The sequence below is a fragment of the Mustelus asterias genome, chromosome 3 (genome assembly GCF_964213995.1).
Source record: "Mustelus asterias chromosome 3, sMusAst1.hap1.1, whole genome shotgun sequence".
Classification (NCBI taxonomy): Eukaryota; Metazoa; Chordata; class Chondrichthyes; order Carcharhiniformes; family Triakidae; genus Mustelus; species Mustelus asterias.
In genome coordinates, this window is record NC_135803.1 from 145,174,395 (window position 1) to 145,180,394 (window position 6,000).

A 6,000-nucleotide genomic window follows, 5' to 3' on the forward strand; every position below is an offset into this window, starting at 1 on the left:
TTCTAGAGCCACTTCCTTAAGTACTCTGGGATGTAGATCATCACACCCTGGGGATTTATCCACCTTAATTCCATCAATTTTCCCAGCACCATTTCTCTACTAATATTAATCTCCCTCAATTCTTCCCTCTCACTAAATCTTGCATTCTACAACATTTCTGGCATCTGATTTGTGGCCTTTTTTGTGAAGACAGGATCAAAGTATGTATTCAGTTGCTCAGCCATTTCTTTGTCCCCTATTTTACATACCCCGTTTCTGTCTGTAAGACATTTGTCTTCACCAACCTCTTTCTCTTCACACATCTTGAGTGTCAGTCTTTATGTTCCCTGCAAGCTTACTTTCATACTCTATTTTCCCTTTCTTAATCAATCACTTGGTCCTTCTTTGCTGAATTCTAAACTGCTCCCAATCCTCAGACCTATTATTTTTCTTGGCCAATCTGTATACTTCTTCCTTAGATTGGATATTCTCTCTAATTTCCTTTGTAAGCCATGGATTGGCCCTCTTACCCATTTTGCTTTTGTGCCAGACAGGAATAAACAGTTGCTGCAGTTCCTCCATGCGTTCCTTGAATGTTTGCCATTGCCTATTCACTTTCATCCCTTTAAGTAACTCTCTCCAATGTATCAAGGCCATCTCACACCTCATATCCTCAGTTTACTTTATTAAGATTCAGCACTCTAGTCTCTGAATCAACTACTTCATGCTCCATCTTGATAAAGAATTCTGTCATGTTATGGTCGCTCATCCCCAAGCAGTCTCGTACAGCTTGATTGGAAATATTTCCCTTCTCATTACACAGTACCCAGTTTAAAATGGCCTGCTCTCTAGTTGATTCCTCCACATTTTGGTCAAGAAAACCATCCCGTATACTCTCCAGGAATTCCTCCTCTATGGCATTGTGGCTAATTTGATTTGCCCAATCTATGTGCAGATTAAAATCATCCATGATCATCAATATTCCCTTATCACATGCATCTTTAATTTTGTGTTTAGTGCCATTCCCAACATCACCACTGCTGTTTGGGGGTCTGTATATGGCACCCACTAACGTTTTTTGCCCCTTGGTATTTCTCAACGCTACCCATACAGACACCGCGTTGTCAGAGCTAATATCTTTCCTCACTATTGTGTTAATTTCCTCTTTAACAGCAGTGCCACTCCACCATCTTTTCCTGTTTGCCTGTCCTTTCTAAATATTGAATCCCCTGGAACATTCAGTTCCCATCCCTGGTCACCCTGCAGCCATGTCTCAGTAATCCCAATTATATCAAATCCATTTACATCTATCTGCGTGATTAGTTCATTGACTTTATTGCAAATGCTACACACATTAAGGCACAGAGCCTTTAAGCTTGTCTTTTATTGCCTTGCTCCCAATATTTTTCTCTATAGCCCTGCTTGAACTTTGTCCTTGGTTTCTCTGCCTATCACTTTTCTTATTCCCTTTTCTACCTTTTGTTTTTGTCCTTGCTCCCTCCTTCTCTGACATAGGAATATAGGTTCCCATCTCCCTGGAATATTAGTTTAAACCGTCCCCAACCGCTTTAATTCAGCGGCCATAATGCCATTGAATGTCAAGGGGAGATGGTTGGGTTCTCTCTTGTTGGAGATGGTCATTGCCTCACACTTGTATGGCACGAATATTACTTGCCACATATCAGGCAAGCCTGATCTTGCTGCATATAGACATAGACTGCTTCAGTATCTTATGAGTTATAAATGGTGCTAAACATTGTGCAATTATCAGCAAACATCGCCACTTCCGACCATATGATAGAAGGAAGGTCATTGATGAAACAAATGAAGATGTTTGGGTCTTGGACACTACTCTAAGAAACTCCTGTCGTGATGTCCTAGGACTGAGATGATTGACCTCCAACTTTGTGCTAGGTATGGCTTCAACCAGTAAAGAGTTTTCCTTCTTATTCCCATTGACTGCAATTTTCCTCAGGCTCCTTGATGCTATACTCAGACAAATACTGTCCTGATGTCAAAGGCAGTGACTTTCACTTCCTCTCTAGAGTTGAGCTCCTTTGTTTGAACCAAGGCTGTATGTAATAAGTCAGGAGTTGAGTGTCTCTGGCAAAATCCAAACTGATCATCAGTGAGCATGTTGTTGCTGAGTAGTGCCTCTTGATAGCACTATCAATGACACCTTCCATCACTTTGCTGATGATTGAAAGTAGACTGGATCAAAATTGGTCAGGTTGGATTTGTCCTGCTTTTTGTGGACAGGACACCCCTGGGCAATGTTGTTACTGTACTGGAACGGTGTTCCTAACTCTGAGGCACAAGTCTTTAAAACTATTGCTGAAATGCTATCAGGGCCCATAGCCTTTGCAGTATTGAGTATTTTCAGCTGTTTATGATATCACATGGAATGAATCAAATTTTCTGAAATCTGGCATCTGTGATGCTGAGGACCTCTGCAGGAGGCCAAAATGGATCATCACTCAGCACTTCTGTCTGAAGATGGCTGCAAATGCTTCAGCAGAGGGACCTGGGTGTGCAAGTCCACAGATCCTTGAAGGTGACGTCACAGGTGGAGAAGGTGGTGAAGAAGGCATATGGCATGCTTGCCTTTATAGGACGGGGCATAGAGTATAAAAGTTGGGGTCTGATGTTGCAGATGTATAGAACGTTGGTTCGGCCGCATTTGGAATACTGCGTCCAGTTCTGGTCGCCACACTACCAGAAGGACGTGGAGGCTTTGGAGAGAGTACAGAGGAGGTTTACCAGGATGTTGCCTGGTATGGAGGGGCTTAGTTATGAGGAGAGATTGGGTAAACTGGGGTTGTTCTCCCTGGAAAGACGGAGGATGAGGGGAGACTTAATAGAGGTGTATAAAATTATGAGAGGCATAGATAGGGTGAACGGTGGGAAGCTTTTCCCCAGGTCGGTGGTGACGTTCACGAGGGGTCATAGGTTCAAGGTGAAGGGGGGGGAGATTTAATACAGATATCAGAAGGACATATTTTGCACAGAGGGTGGTGGGGGCCTGGAATGCGCTGCCGGGCAAGGTGGTGGAGGCGGACACACTGGGAACGTTTAAGACTTATCTAGATAGCCATATGAACGGAGTGGGAATGGAGGGATACAAAAGAATGGTCTAGTTTGGACCAGGGAGCGGCACAGGCTTGGAGGGCCGAAGGGCCTGTTCCTGTGCTGTATTGTTCTTTGTTCCTTGTCTTTTGCACTGATGTACTGAGCTCCTCCATCAATGAGGATGGGGATATTTGTGATGCCTCCTCCTTCAGCTATTTGTTTAATTGTCCACCACCATTCGTTAATGGCATTTGTCTTGTAGATGGTGGAGTGGCTTTGGAGAGTGAAGAGGGAAGTTATTTACAGCAGAACTCCCCACCTCTGACTCTTATGACCACATATTTATATGGCTGGTGATCCACTTAAGGTCGGTCTTGTAGTAGTGATAACATCCCAGTCTCTGCTGAGTTGGTTTCTGCTCAGCCATACTGCAGAAAGCAAAGGCAAACCACTGCAGTAATTTGCCAAGCATAATCATCCAATTCAATGGAAATCCGTGGTCACAAGCACACTCTGTCTGGAAGCAGAGGTAGTTTTAAGTGATCTATGGTTGTACTGTTGGATATTAGAAATAACATAAGTGAGTTTAATTTAATGTTTTTGTGTAGGAAAGACTTTAGTGAGATTCATGTTAAACAGGTGTTGGTTTGGGGGGGGGGGGGTGGCGGCGGGAGTTGTTTCAATTCAAACTATCTCTATTGTGCTGAGGGAGAGTTTATGACTGGAAAAGTGAACACAAGCTTGAAGAAAGAATGAGCTGTTGCTAAGTAATCAGGGTTCACCTTTGAGACAAAACCTTTTGAGTGTATTTAACTGCACAACTTAAAGGGTTACGTGTGGAGAGCACAGGAGTTCTCCCGGAAAGCAAGAAGAGTGTAAACATGTGAGAGCTGCTTTACAGATGCACCTTTCCGGATGCATCATAGCTTGCTATGGCTCCTGCTCTGAGCAAGACTGCAAGAAACTACAAAGGGTTGTGAACGTAGCCCAGTTCACTACGCAAACCAGCCTCCCATCCATTGACCTTGTCTACACTTCCTGCTGCCTCAGAAAAGCAACTAGCATTATCAAGGACCCAATGCACCCCGGACATACTTTCTTCCACCTTCTTCCGTGGGAAAAACATACAAAAGTCTGAGATCACATACCAATCGAATCAAAGATAGCTTCTTCCATGTCATCAGACTTTATTGCACTGACCTTTCTCTACACCCTAACTATGGTTGTAACACTACATTCTGCACCCTCTCCTTTCCTTCTCCCCTATGTACTCTATGAACATCCATACATACAGTGCAGGAGACAATTTGGCCCATCGAGCATGCACCGACAACAATCCCATCCAGGCCCCATCCTTGAAACCACAAGTGTTTACCCTGCTAATCCCCCTAACACTGAGGGGCAATTTACTTTGGCCAGTCAACCTAACCCACACATCTTTGGACTGTGGGAGGGAACAGGAGTGCTCAGAGGAAACCCATGCAGACATGGGGAGAACATGCAGACTCCACACAGACAGTGACCTGAGGCCAGAATTGAACCGAAGTCCCTGGTGCTAAGGCAACAGTGCTAGCCACTGTGCCGTGCATATGGTATGCTTTGTATAGTGAGCAAGAAACAATATTTTTCACTGATTCCCAATATAAGTGACAAGAATAAATCAAATGAAAAAGTACTTAATAAACTGTTATTGTTATAAGTCCTGATGTAGAGATGCTGGTGTTGGACTGGGGTAGGTGTTTCCTTCCAATCAGGGAACACTTCACCAGGTTAAAGTCCAACAGGTTTATTTGGTAACACAAGCCACAAGCTTTTGGAGCGCTGCTCCTTCATCAGGTGAGTGGGAGTCGTGTTCACAAACAGGGCATATAAAGACACAAGACTTGATTACCTGTAAAGATTCACATTCCAACCATTATCTTGTAAATTGAGTTTGTGTCTTTCCATGCCCTGTTTGTGAACACAACTCCCACTCACCTGATGAAGGAGCAGCACTCCGAAAGCTTGTGCTTGTGCTACCAAATAAACCTGTTGGACTTTAACCTGGTGTTGTGAAACTTCTTACTGTGCTTACCCCAGTCCAACGCCGGCATCTCCACGTCGAGGGAACACTTCAGCAGTCAAGGGCACTCAGCCTCTGATCTCGGGTAAGCGTTCTCCAAGGCTGCCTTCAAGACACACGACAACACAGAGTCATTGAGCAGAAACTGATAGCCAAGTTCCGCACACATGAGGACAGCCTCAACCTGGATCTTGGGTTGATGTCACCCTACCTGTAACCCCCATGACTTGCCTGGGCTTGCAAAATTGGCTTGTGACAATTCACACCTCTTTAATCTGTACTTAACCCGCTCTCCACTCACATTGCCTGTACCTGTAAAGACTTGATTACCTGTTAAGACTCACATTCCAACCATTATCTTGTAATTGAGTCTGTGTCTATAACTGCTCAGTTTGTGAACCCAATCCCCCATTCACCTGATGAAAGGTCAGTGCTCCGAAAGCTGGTGCTACCAAATAAACCTGTTGGACTTTAACCTGGTGTTGTGAGACTTCTTACTGCTATAAGTCCTTGGTTGCTAGTCATTGGAATATTGCACATCTACAATGGTCATTGTCTGTTTCTGGACGGGAATGATGGGGAGAATTGCAAAAGAGGAATAACAAGGGCAAAAAAAATGTTGCAAAAATAATCTAAGCCAGAGCTGCGCGGGAAATTGGAATCCCCTGAATGACCTGTTCCCGCCCTGGGAGCGCCGCCGGATGGTCACGTGGTGCCGCTGCCCGCGGCCAGAGCGCGTCAGGCCGGATTGTGAGTCCGCGCCTGCGCCACCTGAGCGGGGCGTGCCGGGATTTGTAGTTTGTCCCCGGGCCCGCGGCCGCTGCCCGGGCGAGAGGCTGTGCGCCGGCGCGGACTACAACTCCCGGCAGCGCCCGCGGCACCGGCCGGCA